The sequence below is a fragment of the Apaloderma vittatum genome, unplaced genomic scaffold (genome assembly GCF_000703405.1).
Source record: "Apaloderma vittatum isolate BGI_N311 unplaced genomic scaffold, ASM70340v1 scaffold5432, whole genome shotgun sequence".
NCBI classification, from domain to species: Eukaryota; Metazoa; Chordata; class Aves; order Trogoniformes; family Trogonidae; genus Apaloderma; species Apaloderma vittatum.
In genome coordinates this window covers 53760-69263 of record NW_009702991.1, presented here as the reverse complement: position 1 = coordinate 69263, position 15504 = coordinate 53760, and the positions used below count along the sequence as shown (strand labels likewise).

At 40.6% G+C, this 15504-nt stretch overlaps 1 non-coding gene across 1 annotated transcript; it reads right to left on the bottom strand.

Annotated features, from left to right (window-relative positions):
- Window positions 1-13429: 13429 nt before the first annotated feature.
- Window positions 13430-13503, bottom strand: TRNAV-AAC. Its single transcript has one exon. It is a non-coding gene; the product is annotated as a tRNA-Val (tRNA).
- Between the last annotated feature and the right edge of the window lie 2001 nt (window positions 13504-15504).

Genomic DNA, 15504 nt, shown 5'->3' with positions numbered 1-15504 from the left:
TTTCACAGTCGCCTGCCATTAAAGCTGCTGCTGTGGCAGCCACTTTCCTGAGGAGGTCTGCGGGGGCAGAGCAATTAGGAAAAGTACACTAAAGAGAGGGGAAAAGCACCAAAAAGTCTCCCAAAAGCTACCAGTCAGCTCAGGGCATAATTCCTAAGAGTTGATTTTCCAGATCAGAAAATCTCTGAGTTATAGAATAAGTGCTGGAAATGCAGAATGTTCCATAACACTACTTAAAATGTATGGAAAATTGGGAAGAGAGAATGTGCTCACTCAAGCCAAAATGCAACCCCATAATGACTCAAGGACTGAACAGAGGTGAACGCTGGGAGGAAAGCAAGTCACTTGACTTGTTCATACATATTTAGTCCCTCACATTTGGTTTATATCAGAAGGAGAAGATGGTGATGGAAGCAGATATTTCCTTGGATGAAGAGGAGGATCTGCAAACTATAAAGAGAGAAGCTTTGCATTCCTGTGTACCAGAGAGAGTCAAAACCCAGAGAGCACTCCTCTCGTCACAATTCCTAGCCTGCTTTTCTGTACCTAGGAGACCCAAACATTTCCTGAGATCTCTCAGGGCCACAGCTATGAACAACTCCCTTTTGGGCTCTCAATCTGACACCAGTTCACAGACACAGCAGTTAATCCCCCAATTTTATTTTAGTTACAAGCTCCTGCAGGAACCCCCGTGCCCACATGTCCCAGCATCTGTCCAGGCTTCTATACAGTACTGTTTTTAGGGACTAATTTCCATTATTTCAGCTGTCACCAAACACATTCCTTCTGCAGAACAGAGTTTCAGCAGGCTTTCTGCTCAGCTTGGGGAAAAGATACCTGCAACACTTGGAAAATTACAGAATATTGTATTATTGTTGTTGATATTATTATGACTTTGGGGAGTGTTTATTTCTGATTTCCTTTTATTCACATCTGGAAGATCAAGGCAAAAGCAATGTACGTAAGTTTTTGGGTCTTCACTTTTAGTGTATTGCAGTGTTTAGACTGCAAAAAAACTGTGCAGAAGTAAGCCACAGCATTTGCTTGTGACATGTTTTTACACTTAGCCTGTGTATTTAAGTCTTAATTCGTCAAGACTAAGTATTGCACTGCCAAATAAATGGTTTTTTGATGAACTAGGCCATCTATTCAACCTAAAGAGTTAAATTAGGTAGGTATTTAAGGCTCCTGGGGCAGCTTTTACCACCTATTTTACCTAAGCCTGAGCTCTGGAAAGCTGAGGGGGTACCTGGGCTGATGGGCAGAGCTTGGAGAGACTATGCCTCCAGCCAGCAGAAGCAGCGGCTGCAGCAATCTTTGCTCTCTCCATTTTAGCAGTAAAGCTATTTTTTTACATATTTGTCAGAGAGCATTCAAAGTGACTCGAGTTGTCACAGATGAGTAGCAGACTACATTGACTGAGCTTCAGCTGCATTTCTGAAGGCAATGTGATTATAACAGCTTTAAAAGACAGGTCAGTCTGTAATTAACAGAGGGGTTTTCTCAGTAATTACATTAACCTTCAGTTGAATGTTATTCAACCCATCATGATATTATTTTTATGGTCCTCTACCAACGTATGCCTCTGTAGGATTGTGAACCTGTCTTGGTTAGTGGAAAATTCCAGGTCCTTACATAAATCCTACAAGTGCCTTGCTTTGGTCAAGTGCCACCCTGCGCTGTGCCCAGTAAGGTTTAGCAAACAATGGCCTTGCTGGCTGGAGGGAATCCAGCCCCACTAGTAGTGGTTTTGGTCATTCTTTTCCTGTTCAATGAATGAAGAATGAAAAATGCAGCTATTCACAGAAGCAGTTTTGTCAGATAGTAATGACCAGAGTACTAATGCAACACAGTTTGTCACAGGATATATTCTGTATATTGTTATTTTCTCTAGGGTTTGTTTGTCTCCATGTTTTCCAAGCACAAAATTATATATAGTGTTCAACAGGACTCTACACATATACAGAGAAAACAGGGGCCATGACTACAGCAGAAAATAATTAAGCTGGATAAGTATGCAAACATTCCTCATAAAAATCCAATGAAGAGATTAGCTGCACAAATACAAAAAAGTTCATGAAAGGTGATTTGGCATCACAGACTCTTCCTTTACTCATTTAATCTGATTAAGTTCATTAAATATAACTGTAGCTTACAATGCTCTAAAAGTATCACTGTAATTTATCTTAGTTCAAGTACTAGTAAAAATCCCATGAGTGCAGTTATGGATACAGAATAAGGCCTCAGGACAAACTGCGTGGATAAGGCATGAGAAAAGTTATTTTTATTAAAAACAACATCATAATAAATATAATTTTGTACAGTTTTGCCTACTTTTCTTTCAGAATTCTTAAAATTATCATTCTGATGCATATCTGTCAGTAAGAGAAGGAAATATCAGTTCAACTAGTCCTGTAAGTTGCTGAAAGTGAAAGTAACCCTTGGTGACTCAGGTCATCAAACTTTCGGGACATTCTCTGACACACTTTGGCTTTGGCTACCCTATCAGGCCATATGTCTTCCTTTCCACCAGCCTACTTTTGTATTCAGACCGAAATGTTCTTAGGGCAGCAAGTTAGTTTTCTGTAGATCTCTGAGTTGGGGTCTTGGCAAGACTTCCAGGACCCATCATATCCATGTGGTAGTTGTGTCAAAGTCAAAAGGGAGTTTCTTCGTAGTGTTCATACCAGCATCATTCTGTTGTTATTTTCTCTTTTTTTAATTTACAAATGCACACATTTGTGAAGTCTCTCACTCTAGCTGTATAACGTGATCCTGCTTCAAGCCCAGACAACCAAGTCCAGGCACCCAGAGATAGGTACAGAGGTCCAAATGGTGCCAAAGGAGGGAGGATGGGAAGCTACCCACCAAATTGGAGTTTCCTCTGAAAACTAGCATACAGGGACTGTGCACAGTGATGCACCTGGTCACTTATCTGCTTTGTTTCTCAGCACAGCCAAGGGACTTTTCATCACACAGTCACATGGTCCACGAATACAAACACCCATTTCAGTGAATGGATTTCAGTAGTGATAGTATTCCTTCTCTACTAATTTTTGTTTCTCCACTGATTCATTCTTTGGCATGCTATCAACTTTTTCTTCAAGAGAACAGATGCTTTAATTATATTTTCCTCTTTCAGGAATACTCTTCATCTGCTTTTTACCCTGTAATGTGAAGGCTTCCTGGATGAGTTTGCACTATAAATCATTCCTATTTTCTCCATTCAATGCTTAGCATCATTCAAAGTGGCAGAAATACAATAATGAAGGGAGAAGTATCTCCATGTCCCATAGCAAGCTGTGCTGAAACTAAAAGAGAACCTGAAAACTTCTGAGTGGAAAATTTATTACCTAATATCAGACCTTGAAGTCAGGTGTCTAAATTCATGTCATATTGGGGAGAACTGGGCACTTCTGGAACACAACTCAACTCTCCTATATCAAACCTTTACACTAAGATTAGATTAATAGTATCCTAAAAGTCCTTTTCATGGTTTAGAGACTATAAAAGGAGTCTGGATTAGTAGCTTGCAGCCATCTTCATCATAGATATCCAAAGCTCATTAACATGAATCCCATCCTGCACATCTCAATTTCCAGAAACTTGAGGAACCCACCTACATCTGGAGTGTGGGAAGATTTACAATCCAATACAAAAATCTCTTGTTATTAACAAGTCACAAGCTCATGGTCTTTTGCTTCAAAATTATGATGAGCTCCACACTTGAAAGCTGCAGTATGACAGTTCTCATTTCTCCTTGAGATGGAGAGAACCTCATACTGCCTCACTTTCTGAAATAAAAAAGGCTGGTATGCACTGTGCTGACTACATGGTATGGGAGTGGAAAGCTGTGGGGGTTTCACATGTTGTGGTGTACCTGGGGCATGGAATGACAGCTTCCATCTGGAACACTTCTTATATCCCACCTTTCTGCAAACTGACTGTTTTCTCCATCAGACTGGATGTGTACAAGTGTGTTCTCTGAGGTTAATTTTAGCTCCAGAGGAAACTCCTCCCAAAGACAACAGAGGGAGGTAGACATCTGCAAAGACTGAATCAAAATGGCTAAATCACAGTCCCTTCTGGGGCTCTAAATCGGAGTTACCCAGACCATGGACCAAGTGTAAGGAGATTGGTTTCATAAGGCTGAAGGTGGTTTCTCATCTCCGTGGAAAAAGGTCTTTGAAACAGGAGTAGCCTTTGTCCAGTTTATCAGCATACACAGTCCTAGACCTCTGTATCCTTGAACTCAGCTGTTGCCTAGGGCAAAAGAGCAGCAGACTGAGTCATCGTCAACAGCTGTGAACTGAAACATTTTGAACAGTACCTTCTTCCTTAAATCTTCCAGAAATTGTATCCACTATGGTGAACTACAGAAGACCTCTTCTTACATTTGTAGAAGGCTGAACCATTTTGGTGAATGTTATGTATTTCTCACCATTGTTCTTAATCAGATCTTTTCTTAAAGTTAAAAAGACGCCAAATGAGCTGAAGATTAGATAAGACAGCCAAATAAAGTACCTTCATTTCTTACAAATGCTTTCTCAGTAGAAGAACAAACTTGAATCCACAGAGCTTAGATTAAAATCTGGAAACTTCCAAAGCAAATACAAATTAGTCTGTAGTGTGGCTGAGCTTCCATAGGCCATTTGACTGCCCAAAATTATCTTTCTAGTGTTCTTACAGAACTTGGTTGAACAACTTATTATTTGAAATTATATGAGAATGGTAAATCCTCACTCAAAGCTACATCACAGAAAGCCTTCGAAAGACAATAATGTTTGAAGAATTTCTATACAATACTTCATTATACATACTGTTACTTCAACATCTATTGCCAGGTTGTAGATACGATGTTGTGGTATCCTTTGTTTCCCATCTCTATAAAAGTTTTATTGTGACTGTAAAGGGCATTGGACTTCATGGTTTATATATAATAGGATGCATAAATAACATCAAGGCTAGAAAAGGGCATTCTTGGGATAAATTTGGGCTTGACAGAATGACAGGAATACCATGTTCATGTTCGTCAGAAATGCTTAGCTCCTTTTGTGTTCAATTTTTGTTGTTCTTTATACTGCAATATAGTGTACAGTACCACAACTTCACCTAAAACTGTTTACTTTTAAAACCTTTTTAGTTAGCTTATCATCCAGGAAATTTTCATCAAGATCATAAAATATGTGTCACTATTCCACTTAACAACCACAAGGATACAAACTTCATGTTCTCCAGTGGTGCGATTTACTTCTGGCCTAAAAGATTAAAAACCTTTTCCTATAGGTCCTGGTTGTTAAAGCCATACCAGGGAGCCCTAAAATATTACATCTTATTTAAAACACACTTCTTTCATTAATCTTGAAAATCTAATCACCGTCTGATATGACTACAAAAAACACAGTAAAACTATCCTTTAATTTTTTTCCAAAGCTTCTAACAGATCAACACTAGGCAGTAAGTTTGCTTGTGTTGCCAAAATAATTCACGGCTGAAATAGATGCTTTGAAATAGATCACGGGAACTCTCACAGCCTGAGGAAAGAAATGCTTATGGGATTGTCAGTAGATTTTTAAACATAGTTACTGACATCCTCTTTAACACATCGCAAACTTGTCGAATATTTGTGGTAGCTCTCCACATTTTGGTTTAGTGTTATGTTGTCAATGTTTGAATAAACTTCAGTCTTTGAGTAAGAGCATGCTCAGACAGTTCTGTGTCATCTCCTTGTCCAGCTCTGAAGTTGGAGCCCTCAACTCCATCTTGCAGCTCATTGCCATTTCGGTGCAAAAGCTGCCTGGCTGGGAAACCAAAACGACGACTATCTCTCTCTACTGACACCAATCTAGCTGAAGCCTCATCTGTAGCAGATCTTCTAAAGAGAAATTTATATGGAAAACATATTTATCATAAACTATCTGTAAAAAGAAAAACTTGCATGATTTCTGTGCCCCCAGGAAATTTCTTATTCAAAATTACTGTCTTCAGTGTTTGCTAAAAAAAAAGTTTAGCTTTTGGTGTGCCTCATTAGATACTTAATTATTATCTTTCTCAATGGCATAGTTTTTCAACAAAGTCAAAAATTACCACTAAAAATATTAGTGAGAAAAGACTTTTATATGTATATTTCTGAAGACCTTTTACAGTTTTAAGAAAGAGGAGTATTTTTTCAACAGAGGAAAATCATAATTGTTGTGATCTTCAATGAACAATGAAAATCCAGAAAACATAGCAAAAAAAATAAGTAGGGACCAACTTTGAACACCCTTAGATACAAGTGACTAAGAAATTAGTCAAAATAGTTGGTTTCCTGTTTCATACTGCATCTTACTTACAACCCAGCCCTTGCTAGGAAATACCAAAGTTCTCCTAGTTTTTTCCACTTTTTGTCACCAATCACATATTCATGCATGTGGTCACTTTGGACACGGTGTATGCAGGTATTGCACACCTCCTGATGAAATACAGAAGTAGGAAGGAATCATCAGGACCTCAAAGGCAGCAGAGTAAGAAGTGTGGCCATGGGAAGAAGGGCTACAGCGCTTCTGTGTAGACTCCCAGTGTTGGAAACATCACCAGGGCAGCTGCCAAGTTGTAGCTGCCCACACAGGCACATGTTAAATGGGTCCTTATCTCTCCATTCTACCATGAACAATTATTTGTTTTCTCTTTATCTGTATTTTTATCTTCACCCTAGGACTCATTCAGCTGTTTTACAAAGACAATCCTTGGATAGGATTCAGACGCAAGCTTCTCTTTTTTTTTCTTTCCTCCAGACAAAGCCTTTTTATAATTGTGCAGGCATTACACAAGATTCCCTTTCTTCTAAATTTTCTCTCAAGTCAAATCCCTTTGTATTGCATAATTAGGCAGCATCTGCACTTCAGACAAACTCTGAGAGTCTAACTCCCTAGCACCCAAAAGGATGATACCACCACTTATGGAGAATCAGACCACAATTATACCTTAGGTCTTGAATGCATATGCCAGATGAATTAGATAAATATCTTTAGATAAATAATCAACATTGGCCTGGATCAACTGAGTACGATGTGCAGTCCAAGGTAACAGAAGGTAAGCAGAGATTAACCATTTCTAGTCTGGATTGTCCAAGGTTTGCACATTTTCACTGGCCACCTCCAGACGGTGGGAAACTGAGTTCAGTCCATCTTATGTCATTATATTTCTGCTTTGAGGTTTGGTGCAGAATGGACTAGTAAGCATCTGCATTGAATTTACTTGATCTTGTTGCATTTTCTGTCTTGAGATGGAACCTCTCAGAAACCTGAGACTAACAAGGGACACAAAAAAGACCTAAATTACGTCATTATAACAATGATGTGTCCCAACAATAGGCTCTTTCCATGACCGTGTATCCTACCTCATATTACAATTGAAAAACACCAGAAGAGCCCCAAAACTATGTCTGTGCCCCTGAGTGACCTCCCTACTATGGGGCTGCTTACATCCTTTTTTTTTTTTCAGTCAGGAAAACATACATTTCACAATTACTTGAAAGACAGCAGTCTTCTGTTTGTTTTGGGTTTGTTTGTTGGTTTTTTTTAAAAACAATGGGTTTTCTAGTAGCTTTGCACAAGTACAAATTAGTTTATTCACATGCTTCTGAGAATATTCTTGTTCTCTTCTAAGTCACTTGTTTATTAAATGGCATGGGAATGTCTCAGAAGTATTGAAGTTCAAACCATGGAAAAATTAGAAAAATCAACAGTTGCTCAAGCCAAGTTTTCAGTTCCTGTATGTTCTACTATATACTTAGCAATTTAAATTAAAAGACAGTTTGAAAAAATAACAATTCCTTTGTTCTCAAAAGCATTTTATTCAGCTCCTCCAACTAGGTGATAGTATGTCTCTTCATGTAGTTGTTAAATTAAGGACACAATGAACTGTTGTATATATGGAAAATATATACATATCTTTGATTAAAACCATGTTTCCCAGAAACCTAACCAGTCACAAAGGTAACAGTAGATGAGGAATCTACCGATTCATATGACAGATTGATCCCGATAACCATCAACAATGTAAATATGCGCCTATAATTTGTAATTCTTACTGGATACAGGGAGAAAAATTTTCCCTATTAGAACAGAATTGGAGCAGGTTGCCCAGGGCAGTTGTGCTCTCCATCCTTACAGGTGGATAAATCCCTGGGCAACCTGGTCTGCACTCAGAGGCAACGCCGCTTTGAGCAGAGGGTTGGACTACTGACCTCCTGAGGACCCTTCCAGCCTGAATTACCCTGTGATCCTATGACACCATAATCCCAGCATTAATTTGCCTGTCTCCACTTTCCAGGCACTAGTCTTAATTAGGCCTTTGTGGGCTAGCAGGCTTAGTTTTGCCGAAGCATATCTCCTTGGAGTGCTCACCTCCTGGCCCCCAAGGACCCAGAAAACAAGATGAGACAGAGCTCCTAGTAGACCTGCTGTGAGACTGAGGCATGAGGCTCTGGCAAATCTAATCTCCAAGGAGTTTCCCACTCCTGACTCTGCAGCAGGACATCTCCAGGCTCCAAACTGCCTGTTGGTGAACCTTAGGAGAAGCTCTCATCTGCATCACAGCCCAAGAGCCACGTACCTTGGCCTTTTTTCATTCCCTGCCAGGCAGACTACCAGAAATACTTTTGACTGAAAAAAGTACAACATAATTTCCAGGCTTCCCCCATGCTCAACCTCAAAGAACTAATTGCAAAAAGATTTGTTTATATTGCTTATTAAAGAACACCAGATATCAAAGCTAACTCAGACATAGAATTAAGAGTAAGGCCCTCTTCAAGACATGATAGACAATCATACTAATACATGATGTGCTTTCTTATTATAATAGAAATGATGAGTAGTTTTTGAAATTGGGATAGTAGAGTTGTTTCCCACATGGAATTAAATAATATATATTTCAGATCCTTTTGTTAAAAATTACAAAAGAATTCAAAATGATGGATTTTTTTTTCAGATAGGAAGCTAAAAAAATCATAGTTGAAAAAGGGGGAAAAACATGAGAAAAGTTAATGTGCTCTCTTTTATCTGTAACAGACATTTTTTACTGTTTTGGAGACAGCAATTAGTCTAAGTAAATTAAATCGAGTGTTTAATAAGATTTTTAAGAAGTCAGGAAGGCTGGAAAGAGATAAATAAGTCTAGACAAAATATCCCTGTTTAATGTGGTTATTCATGCTGTCTATGAAGGCTGTGACTTGCGGTGACCAAGCTCTGTAATCATTTTAGCATGATACAAGGCATTATTTGAATGAAAGGACTCAGACGTTTGAACTGTAGGGAGTATAATAGTCACTCTCATAGTGGAAGTGTGTTAAATGCATTGAGACTAGTTTGAAGAGAGGAATGTCCCAGCTCCTACTCTTCTTCTGCAGATTCTTTTAAGCCTGGATGTTATCCCAAGATCTGTAGGAAGCTCCGCTTGAGAAGTGTGAGAAAAATCTGATTACACTTAAAATACATGCTGTAGTCAATGCTTTGCAATACATTGATTTCTACTGCATTCAGTTCTGCATTTCCTGTCAACAGTTTGGTAGAACATTCCATGCAGCTATGGCAAGACATAGATTTTCAATATGAGGTTTCACATTTCAGTCATGGAGAAGCAAGAAGCAGAAGTTGCTGTACATCAGCCAGGATGAGATCAGAAGTGGCACAGAATCAGGAAGCCAATGTATCTTTCCCAGAAGATAGAGATCAAAATCTGGTCAGGAAAATCCCTGAGTTAACTGTATGTAAATGAACATTTATTCACCTACTTGTTCCCACTTCATTTCAGTTCAGTCTATCATTTAATAAGAAGCACCATTACTATTTTGAAAATTTTTTGAGCCCTGAGTGAGGTTTTACACTCAAATTGTAGTCCCAGATGACAATATATTGCTTATCCCACTAGATCTTTCAAAAAGCAGTGAACATCTTCTAGGGTAGAATGTCAATTCTTCACTTGTTGCCTTACAAGATGCAACGGCAGGAGATTTAAAAGGCTATTAACCGTCATTGACAGTCAGTCACTGAGAGGAGCTGCCTCGAAGCCTGCTGACAAAAATCAGTGCAGCAGATGTTGGTGTACAGGGTGGGTTTCCGAAGGTTCTCCCAAGGCAGGGAGATGCTGGGTGAGTGGAGAGACCTGTCCAGAGCCAGCAGCTCTCGGCTAAAAAGACCCGGGCATTGCCAAGGCAACAGCGACTCCACCCATGCTCTTAATATAAAAACCTCAGGTCGCTGTACAAGCAGGGCAGAAAGAGAACTTAAGCCTGCGTGTAGTGTAGTAGAGTGCGGGAAGAGTAGAGAACTGAAGCTCTGCTAGCTGGACAGGCGAGTCTCACAGGTGGTCATCGCCCTCGTGGCAGGAGCTCAGCTATGGTCTCTACCAGGCAGAAGCTTGTGGTCCCAGAACTTACCAAAATGGATGTGGGAACCCAGACAGAGCTCCTGCAGAAACATATAGCTGTCCAGGTGACAGGCTGCAGGGAGTGCCAGGGCCTGTCACTGATGATGGGTAGCAGCTATGAGAACTGCTGTGTGTGGTGAGAACAGGTGGACAACCTGCTCAGCATGGTGATCAAGCTGAGAGAAGTTGAACAGCTAAGGAGCATCAGAGAAGCAGAACAAGAGATAGATTGGTGGAGCCAGGCTCTGCATTCTTTCAGATAGAAATGGGAGAACCCATTCAAAAGTACCCTGGATCAGGGTGTCCCAGTATCCCTTCCCTGTCAGGCCAAAGGCAGAATCCTAAAAAATAAAAAGAATTAGTGCAGGCAAGTTATGAATGGAATGGAGAATGAATGGAGACAGAGGATACAGATAAGGCAGAGTTACTGAATGCCTTCTTTGCCTCTGTCTGTACTGCTGGAGACTGTCCTTGGGAGCGTCAGAGCCCTAAGGCCGCAGAGGAAGTTAAGATAAAGAAGGAGTTTGCCTTGGTTGTTGAGGACTGGATTATGGATCAGTTAGGCAACCTGAACATCCATACATCCATGGGCCCTGACGGGATGCACCCATGAGTGCTGAGGGAGCTGGCGAAAGTAATTGCTAGGCCATTCTTCATCATCTTTGCTTAGTCATGGCCAACAGCAGAGGTGCCTGAGGACTGGAAGAAAACAAATGTCACTCAAGTCTTCAAAAAGGGCAGGAAGGAGGACCCACGTAACTATAGATCAGTCAGCCTCACTTTCATCCCTGGAAAGGTGATGGAACTACTTATCCTTGGAGCTGTCTCTAGGCATATCAAGAAAAAGAAGGTCATTAGGAGCAGTCAACATGGCTTTGCCAAGGGGAAGTTACGTTTGATGAACCTGATAGCCTTTTATGAGGATGTAACCAGGTGGATGGGTGGTGGCAGTGCAGTGGAAATGGTTTATCTGGATTTCAGTAAAATATTCGACACCGCCTCCTACAGCATCTTTGTAGCTAAACTGAGAAAGTGTGGTCTGGATGATTCTCTTCCTCTTTGTGACGCCAGGGATTGCTGATTCTCCGTCTCTCTCTCCTCTCACACGGGCCTCTGCATGCACTGACACATGCTGGACATTCTCGCCACTGTCAATTCCCTCAGCCGGCAGGCAATCACCTTCCTGGCATCTCAACCACCACAGGGCTTCAGGGAAAGGTCCTGCTCCAGCACCCTCCTCCCTCTCCTCTGGGACTCTTCTCCCCGTCTCTTCTCAGGGTCATGTTCCTTTGTTATCCTCTCACCTCTCCCTCCTCCAGCAGGAAACCTCCCCAACATTAAAGACAGGACAGCTAAAACCAAGACGAAACTAAAAAAGAGAGATAGAACAATGAGGTCTCCTCTTAAACACCTCTGATCACAGAGGTGCTGATTGGCCTGGCCCTGTCCAGAGGCAGATCCAACTCCTACCTGAGGATGAGGGAGGCTCTTGAATCTTCACACGAGTTTACACTCACTTTTACAAGAAATCCCACCAGACTCAAACCCATGACAGAGGTTCCACAAAAACATTAGGAAAAAACTTTCTCACTGTGAGGGTGACAAAGCACTAGAACAGGCTGTCCTGAGAGGTTGTGGAGTTTCCTTTTCTAGAGACATTCGAAACCCGCCTGGATGTATTCCTCTGTGACCTGCCCTAGGGGATCCTGCTTTGGCAGGGGGCTTGAACTAGATGATCTATGGATGTCCCTTCTAACCCCTAACATTCTGTGATTCTGTGATCTCACAATATGACATGTAAAAGACTTGAGGGAGAAGAGCTGGAATATAACTGTCATACGGGAACAAGGTTCTGCTCTTAGTCCTTCATCTTCTTTTCAATCTGGATTTCATATAGAAAGTAATTATTCACATCACAGAATCACAGAATGTTAGGAATTGGAAGTGACCTCGAAAGATCATCTAGTCCAATGCCCCTGCCAAAGCAGGATCACCCAAACCAGGCAGCAAATACGCTCCTTTTTGCTTTCAGCCAGTGGGCTGCTGTGGGTATTTCTGAAGAGCTTTGTGCTTCGCAAAGTGCTACAATACTACACCACTGACACCACAGTGCAAGTGGTAAACAATAACAGAAGAAAGAGTAGGTACTGTCTCCATGCCATCAACCACAAACCCTACCTATCTCACTGCCCAAAAATCTCCCAACTAAAACAACCCCAAAATCAATAGTTTGCACCTAAATGATACATTTGAAAGATTGTTATTAAAAACAGGAAAATAATCTTCACTATGTAGTGAAACAGAGCACATTTTTTGCCACGTGCTAATTCCTAATGAGTTGGATTTCTAGATAAAATACGAAATATAAAAAGCTCATTAAAACACGAAAGAGAATGGTATGTCTTATTTCTCCTTTTATATTTCTGATTGGCAAAGTAAGCATTTCCTTGTTTTCTAGACCTGAAGGATACAGCATCTGGAAAATTTTTTTTGCTGACTTTCCCCTAGTGCACTAACACTTTATCATTGCTTAACTTGCTTATTAAAGATCTTTCACTGAGGTTGTTCAAAATCTCACTTCTTCAGTCTACCTCATCAGTATTGTCAGGAGAGGAGAGAGAGATTTGGCAGCAGTCTTAATAAACAAGACAGAAGAGACGCCAAAAAGGGTTTATTCAAAGGGTTTTGCCATCAATCAAACTTCTTTTAAAAGCTGATAAATGTTACTCTGGAGTGAATTTACTCTTGAGGCTCAAAGAGTACCACACATGGCAAAGTACACACAGTAAGTAAGGTGATAGGTGGGAGGTAGCATCTTACCTGGATCATACAGAGTCTCACCATGACATTCATATTTTTTTATTTTTATAAAGTGCATATTAACTGATCTGGAATACACTCCTTTTCAGAATCATAGAATCACAGAATGGCCTAAGCTGGAAGGGACCTTAGAGATCATTTTAATCCAGCCTCCCTGCCCCCAGGGAAGCCACCTCTCGACTAGACCAGGCAACACATGGGGACCGAACGGGAATCGAACCCGCGACCTTAGCGTTGTTAGCGCTACACTCAACCAACTGAGCTAACCAGCCCCCTTTATTCAGACATGACTGTTTCATCTGAAAATCTCTACAAAACTCCATAGTTATGGTCACAAGAACAATCAAAGATGCAAATCTCATCTTTCACCTCCCCTGCCTCCCACCACTATCACAAAGGGACAAACAAGTTTTACAGGTCACAGAGAAACAAAACCAAGAGCTCAGCAAAAGTCTGGGAACACAGGAAAATAATGTGCAATTTCAGCATCAGTTCCCATACCCTGCCATAGCCAAGTTTTTGCAGTTCAGACCACAGGCTTCCAGGGTGCTGAGCAAAAAGCCAGGAACTAAAAACTTACCTGTGAAGGTGGGTACTTAAAATAATCAATAATTTCCCAGCTGACATATTTTGAGATCCTCTGGATGAAACTAAAGAGAATTCACAGCATATGAAAGGCAAGAAGGACATTCCAAAAAATCATTATTTTTTTTACACAGTCTGTAGCTGTGAGGAATAAAAGGGTAAAAGATTCTGAACTTGAAATTCAGCACAGGTTTTGTGTGGCTGTTGCGGTTTACCCCAGCAAGCCGAACAGCTGCTCACTCACTCACTCACTCACTCCCCTCCCTCCTCTCTGCATTGGGCGGGGGAGAGAATTGAGAATAAAGAAGTAAAATTCTTGGGCTGAGATAAAGGCAGTTTAATAGGACAGAAAAGAAATGGGAAAAATTAGTAAGTAAGTAAGTAAATAAATAAATAAATAATGATAATAGTAATAAATGTAATTAGAATATACAAGTGATGTATAATGCAATTGCTCACCAGCTGCTGACTCCCCCAGTTTATATACTGAGCCTGATATCATATAGTATGGAATATCCCTTTGGCCAATTTGGATCAGCAGTCCTGGCTGTGTCTTCTCCCAGCTTCTTGTGCCCCTCAGCCTACTCACTGGTAGGGTGGTGTAAAAAGCTCAAAAGTCCTTGACTTAGTGTAAATACTGCTAAGCAACAACTAGAACATCAGTATGCTGTCAACATTATTTCCATCCTAAATCCAAACCACAGCACTGGACCAGCTACTAGGAAAGAAATTAACTCAATCCCTGCTGAAACAAAGACAGTGACAAAAAAAGAATATTGCACATATCAGGTGTAAGAATTGCTATTGAAGGAGCTTGTGCTCCAAGACAAAGGGAATGGTTAATACTAATAATGAGACATTAAGGCTATGAAGGAAATAAGATGGTGGAGATCGTTATTTCTCTAACTCAGGCCAATGACCCAGCAAGCTAGAATCACTGATGAACAAAAGTAGAACTTGGCTCTGCTTTTCCTAGTGACTCCAAGTGCTCTGGCATTGTGGGGATCAATGCAAAGACTGCAAGGGTAGTCTTGTGTGATCCTCAGCCTTACCTTCCTCTAAACAGGGAACAAGCAAAGGACAAGGTAGGGACAACATGGTCTCTTTTCATTGATTTAGGAGTGCCTGAAGGAACACAGCAGAGTAGTGGCTCTCAGTGAGCTTCTGCATCTACATCCTCCTTAAGATATGTATGATGATGTGTCCAGCAAAATTAAAGATACAGTAAGTCAACCTGTTCAGGGTACAGGATATAGTTATATGATCTCATACTTCACATCTTTATTACAGTCAGTGCAGAAACACCTTTCTTGCCCAGCTGTATGAACCAAGTTCTACCTCCTCATATTTACATCTTATGAATTCACTGAAATCAGTGTTGCTTCTGAGTCATCTCACACTTCAGTGAGAGAGCAGGCAAGCAGAGATAGACTGACTCATTACTCAGATTTGAGGAATGTCTGCATTAGAGTGACAAACAAAATGCTTAACCCCAATGACTGTTATTTATTCTCGTCACTCCCACCAACCATGTGAGAAGGAATAAAATTCAAACGTTCATCCTCAGCTCATGTGAGTTATGCTTTCTTGCAATACGCAGACTTTTGCACATCAGTGCAAAAATAGATGCTTGGAAGGGAAGGGGAAGACGAGCAGTTGAAAATAGTTGATGGAAAGGGCTTGTTTTTT